This window comes from Colobus angolensis, unplaced genomic scaffold, assembly GCF_000951035.1.
Source record: "Colobus angolensis palliatus isolate OR3802 unplaced genomic scaffold, Cang.pa_1.0 Scaffold9, whole genome shotgun sequence".
NCBI classification, from domain to species: Eukaryota; Metazoa; Chordata; class Mammalia; order Primates; family Cercopithecidae; genus Colobus; species Colobus angolensis.
In genome coordinates this window covers 1020629-1026711 of record NW_012122931.1, presented here as the reverse complement: position 1 = coordinate 1026711, position 6083 = coordinate 1020629, and positions in this window count along the sequence as shown.

The following is a 6083-nucleotide window of genomic DNA, read 5'->3' as shown; positions in this document are numbered from 1 at the left end:
CCGTGTCTTTCTTTTTATCTTTTTTTGAGATGGAGTCTCACTCTGTTGCCCAGGCTGGAGTGCAGTGGTGCGATCTTGGCTCACTGCAACCTCCGCCTCCCGGGTTCAAGCGATTCTTCTGCCTCAGCCTCCTGAGTAGCTGGGATTACAGGCGTGAGCCACCGCGCCTGGCCAACGCCTTTTTTTTGAGACAGAGTCTGGCTCTGTCACCCAGCCTGGAGTGCAGTGGCGCCATCTCAGCTTACTGCAAGCTCCACCTCCTGGGTTCACACCATTCTCCTGCCTCAGCCTCCTAAGTAGCTGGAACTACAGGCGCCCGCCACCATGCCCGGCTAATTTTTTGTATTTTTAGTAAAGACGGGGTTTCACTGTGTTAGCCAGGATGGTCTGGATCTCCTGACCTCGTGATCCGTCTGCCTCGGCCTCCCAAAGTGCTGGGATTACAGGCGTGAGTCACCGCACCCGGGCCTGTTTAACAGACTTTTAATGTTAAAGGTTGGGTGGATGAACCTGAATTTGTAATGAATCTTCTGTCATGGGCATCAAAGCTGTTTCAAACTGTAGGGGTAGAAAAGGTGGAATCTGTTTCCTCACCCATTATTACAAGACCAGCAGATCCACGTGCCTGCTCCGCAGTGACTCCGTGACACACCAGTACCCCACAGCAGCAGGGTTCGCAGCAGGGAAGAGTTTAGTGATTGCAGGGCTCTGAGCAAGGAGATGGGAGGAGACCCCGTGCCTGGCCGCTGTCAGTAGTTTCATTGGTACACAGGACCCAAAAGAACATCTCAAATGGAACCTTTGTCTGGGAGTGGTGGCTCCCGCCTGTAATCCCACCACTTTGGGAGGCCAAGACAGGCGGATCACCTGAAGTCAGGAGTTCGAGACCAGCCTGACCAACGTGGAGAAACCCCGTCTCTACTAAAAATACAAAATTAGTTGGACGTGGTGGCGGCCGCCTGTAGTCCCAGCTACTCGGGAGGCTGAGGCAGGAGAATCGCTTGAACCCTGGAGGCGGAGGTTGCAGTGAGCCGAGATTGTGCCATTGTACTTCAGCCTGGGCAACCAGAGGAAAACTCTGTCTCAAAAAAAAAAAAAGGAAACCTTTGTAATGTTCAAGTTGTTATCTATAGGGCAGTGAGGTGAGGGAGAGCTGCAATCTTGTAACAGAGTCTATGTCATTCTAATGCAACGGGCACCAAAATCTTTGAGGTCAGTGAGCAAATTGACCTAGTGATGGATGCTGAATGTGCTACAAGCCTGGTTTATTCTCATTTCTCCTCCTCTCTTCCTCCTTGATTAATTTTATAAAGTTTATAGGGATGGTCTCATCATCATCAGGGCCATGGGTGACAGTTCTATAACAAAAGGCAGGTTCACAAGACAAAAGCACACCAGATTTATTTAATCAAAGCTTTAGGTGACAGGGAGCCATCAGAAGTGGAGACTCAGAGACCCAGGGAGGATGGTTCCTGTGCTTAGAGTCGGTGGAGAACGGGCAGCCATGTGGACAGGTGTGAAACGGCACGGGATGTCTGTGGGGGTGGACTGTGGGGAGACCGGCGAGGCCAGCTGTGCAGATCCCCCTCGGCCTCTCTGTGCAGTGCTTCCTCCCCCGGGTATGGGGCAGAACCCCCGGAGCAAGGGTCTTACGACCCACAGTCAGACAAGGTGGGCATGGCCATCTCCTCCCCAGAAAGGCAGGGAGGGTTCGAGTCATGTGTCTAGGTCTCATGGCTGGCTTTGGGAGAGAGGGTCTCTACTGTGCATGACCCACCTGGGGAAAGAGGAATTCTGGCTTCTGTGACTTGCTGCGGGGGAGAAAGAGGGCAGGAAACAGGAGAGGAGGAGAAGGTTGGTGAAAGACTTGGGATGCACCAGAGGACTTCTGGTTTCCTTTAGTCCTGAATCCTCGTGCCAGGCACCCTGCTTGTGGGGATCATGGTCTGAACCCCAACAAACCATTTTTGCTGTTAAAATTAACATGATGGGGACGGGCGCGGTGGCTCATGCCTATAATCCCAGCACTTTGGGAGGCCGAGGTGGGAGGATCACCTGAGGGTGGGAGTTTGAGACCAGCCTGACAAACATGGAGAAACCCTGTCTCTACTAACACTACAAAATTAGCTGGGCGTGGTGGTGGGCTCCTGTAGTCCCAGCTACTTGGGAGGCTGAGGTAGGAGAATTGCTTGAACCCAGGAGGCGGAGGTTGTGGTGAGCTGAGATCATGCCATTGCACTCTCCAGCCTGGGGGCAAGAGTGAAACTCCATCTCAAAAAAAAAAAAAAAAAATATATATATATGATGAACATCTTTGTTTTTAAAGAATGATTTCCTTCTGCAGGGACTGCTTTTGTGACCTCTAAAGCCTGTTTTAACCTTCTCATGGGGAAGCTCACCTTCCTCCTGTCCTTCTCTCCTGGGTCTGTGGCAGACAGGCTGCTGGGGACCTGGCCTCTGAGGGGGTGTGGAGGCACCCCCCAATCCATAGTGCTGAGCACACAAAGGGTGTCTGGAAGCCCCTTGCTGACTTGAACTCAGAGTCCTCTCCCCTTCCGTGGCCTCCCACCCCAGGCAGGAATCTCAGTTCAGAGCAGCAGAAAGAGAGCTGGTCTGGAGGGACCCTGGCTCTGCTCTGGTGCCTGGGATAGCCACTGCCCCTTTCTCTGTGCTGGCCACACCCACAGCGAGGTCTCCCTCCTTTCCTGTCATTCCTGCTAGGCCCCTCCCCGAGGAAGGCCCCAGGGGGGTGGGTCCTGTAGAGGAAAGCTCGAGGGGGTGCACTCAGCTGCCACTGTCCACCACCTGTCCCTCGGGAACACGGCAGCTGAGGGCAGGCCCCTCCGGGACGTGGGACCCCCGTGGCTGGAAGGTGACCCGGCCTTGCACACCCAGCTGGGGTAAGAGGGAGGGCCCTGGAGTCCAGCTTGGGGGCAGGATCCGGGGGGCGCTGGGCAGAGCATCCCTGGTGCTGGTTTGCTGGTCCAGGGCACTGGGTCTTAAAGGATCTGGTCCAGACTCTGCCCTGTTGCAGGGGTGGGGCTGAGGCCTGGCACTTGGAAGCTGTTTCCCAGGTTTCCATGGGGGCTGTTATAGGGGCCTCTGCCAATCTCTGGGGCTTCTCAGGAGCCACTGGTCCCGCTGAGCCTCGCTTTTCTCATCTGTAGGATGGACGTCACCTGTGCCCACCTCACAGCTGCTGTGTGGAGGGAGGGCAGCTAGCTGCGTTGATGCAGTCCCTGCAGTTTGACAAAGGTCCCCCCAGACCAGTCTGACAGCTTCCCAGGTCCCCGGAAACGGGCCGAGTTGCATTCCAGGACCTGACACCAGGGCTGAGGTCTCGAGGGGACAGTAGGGCTGCCGTGTCTTGGGAAGGTAGGAGGCGGGAAGCAGATGCCCGGGGGGTGCTCATCCAACCCTTGGGGTCTCCTTCACACCATTTTACAGAGGAGAAGACTGAGGCTCAGAGCTGCTGCCCAGGGTCACCTCTGGGTCACCTCATGCCCCCTGCTTTGGCCTATGCCCCCCACGTCAGGCCTTCCTGAGGGAGCGGACCAGAGGGACAGCAGAGGGTGGGCAGGTGGGCAGGTGGGGCCCTTCCCTGAGGAGGGCCTGCCCCTTGCCTCCTCCTTCCCACAGATGGGCTGCCCAGGGCCCCCAGGGGAGAAGGTCTCTGGTGCCTGGCTGTCCGGTGTCCCCAACGTCCCCAGAGATGTCCCTGGTGATGTCATCCCTGGCCCTGAAGACTCAGACCTGGTGCCCTCCATGACCCTGGCTGCAGCCCTTATCCTGCTGTTCCTCCTGCTCTCAGCCTGGCTGGTGTGGGACGGGCCCTGCCAAGGCTGCTGCTAATGTGGGCTCCAGGGCAGGGTTGAGGCCTGGGCCTGGCACAGAGTTAGGGGAGGCACAGCCGGGCTTCCCAGCGACACCCTGGGCCAGCTCCATTCCACCCTTTTCCACAGCAGCCACAGTGGGACCCCAAGACTCCCCAGTGGGACCCTGGGTGGCACCAGACTCTGCCATTGAAGGCAGGGAGCGTGCTTCTGGGGACGGCCCCGGATGTTGGGCTGAGAGGCTCGGGTGGCCCCAGTGCTCAGGCAGATTGGGCTCAAATCCACCTCCTCTCCAGGCTGGCTGCAGGGCCTTGGCCCTGTCTGAATCTTTGCAAGGCCCTTTTGGGTATCACAGATAAAGCCTTAGGTATTGGTGAAATAAGTGGGTGAGTTGGAAGATGGGGGTTCTAGTACAGGCTCTGCCCGTGCTGAGCTGTGACATGGACAAGTGCCTTTTCCCACCTGGATCCTGGTTTCCCTGGTCATCCAATGGGAGTCGCAATACTCACTTCTGGGCCCTGTTGGGAAGGCAGGTGCTGTGGGAGGCTGGGGCTGGGCCAGGAGGATGCTGTGGTCTTTGCCGCCACCTGGTGGCTACAGACAGAATCGCATCGTCTCCTGAATAGTCCCCTCTGGGTAGCCCAGGCCAGGGCTGAAATGCTGAAGGCTTTTTATTTTTTGATGCAGAACATTTTGAGATTGTGGATAAGCACAAATCCTGGTACCCAGAGAAAACAGATTTTTAACATTGTCTATTTATCTTCTTTCCCCAATCTCCATATTTATAATCTCCTTAACAATAGGTAATCATAGGCAGAGGTAAGTTGTGAGCCGGGCTCTCGAGTCAGACGATGCTGCCTGTGGCCCTGGCCCAGGGCCCTGGTGCTCTCTTGCCCCACAACAGTTCCATCCCTGACCTCGACATAGGAAGCGGGGAAGCATTTTTAGGGCTGGGAGGAGTGTGGGAGACCTTCGGGCTGGAAGGTTTCCTGGAGGCTCCAAGACCCCCCCGTCTCTCACGGAACAAGTACTTGTCAACATTTCTACTGTGGACCGGGCACAGTGGCTCACGCCTGTAATTCCAGCACTTTGGGAGGCCGAGGCGGGCGGATCATCTGAGGTCAGGAGTTCGAGACCAGCCTGACCAACGTGGAGAAACCCCGTCTCTACTAAAAATACAAAATTAGTTGGACGTGGTGGCGGCCGCCTGTAGTCCCAGCTACTCGGGAAGCCGAGGCAGGAGAATCGCTTGAACCCAGGAGGCGGAGGTTGCGGTGAGTCAAGATCGCGCCATTGCACTCCAGCCTGGGCAAAAGAGCGAAACTCCATCTCATTAAAAAATAATAATAAATAAATAAATAAATAAATAAATTCTACTGTGTGCCAGCCCCTGTGGGGAAACAGGGTAAACAGCATCCCCGAAGGAGCTGGGATCTGACCGGGAATGGGAAAAGCTGGCTCATTGCAGCGCGTTGAGGCTGGCCTGGGTAAGCAGGGCCTGCAGGAAGGGGCAGATGAGCTCTGGGGGGTAGGAGGAGTGGGCCAGGGCCGGGATCGCCAGGGAGGCTGTTCCAGGCAGAGGAATAGACTGCGGGGAGTTCAGAGGCCACTCTGTTCTTCTGCACCAGCTACTGCTCCCCCTCGGGGAACCGTAGCCCTCTGGAGCCTCCGCGAAGCAGCCACCGAGAAGGGGCGAGTGAGCGGCAAGGCTGTGGTTCCACGTTCCCAAACCAAGCTTTGTCCTTCCCGGGGTCCCTGTAGGTGGGGCTCTTCTCCCTCCTCCAGCTTCCCAAAGCCAAAGTACATACCTCAGTATCCATGATGGGGCAGCTGGGGGGGCTGTATGCTTCCTCTGTCTCTGTCTCTGGGCGGACTGTAGTCCAGTAGGCTGTCCCCGCTGCTCTGGAAAAGCCAAGCCGGGAAGAAGGCGGGGGCTTTAGCGGTGTCGTGGAGAGGGGGAGATGGAGGTAGAGCCTGGAGGTTTGGGGGACCTCCTGAAGCAGTGGGGTGGCCTTTCAGGTGGGGGAACTGAGAGAGCAAAGGCCTGCAGGCTAAACCGGGGCCTCCCTGAGCCGTCCTGCGCAGGACAGGACATGGGGGCGGGCCACGGAGGCTCCTCCCTTCCCTGACTATCCTGCCTGCTACAGGAGGGGCACACCTGGAGGAAGGAGGGAGGCTGGTTCCTGGCAGAGCAATGTTGAGGCTGATCCTCCCTGCCTTCCCCAACAAGCCTCTCTATGAGCCTCTTCC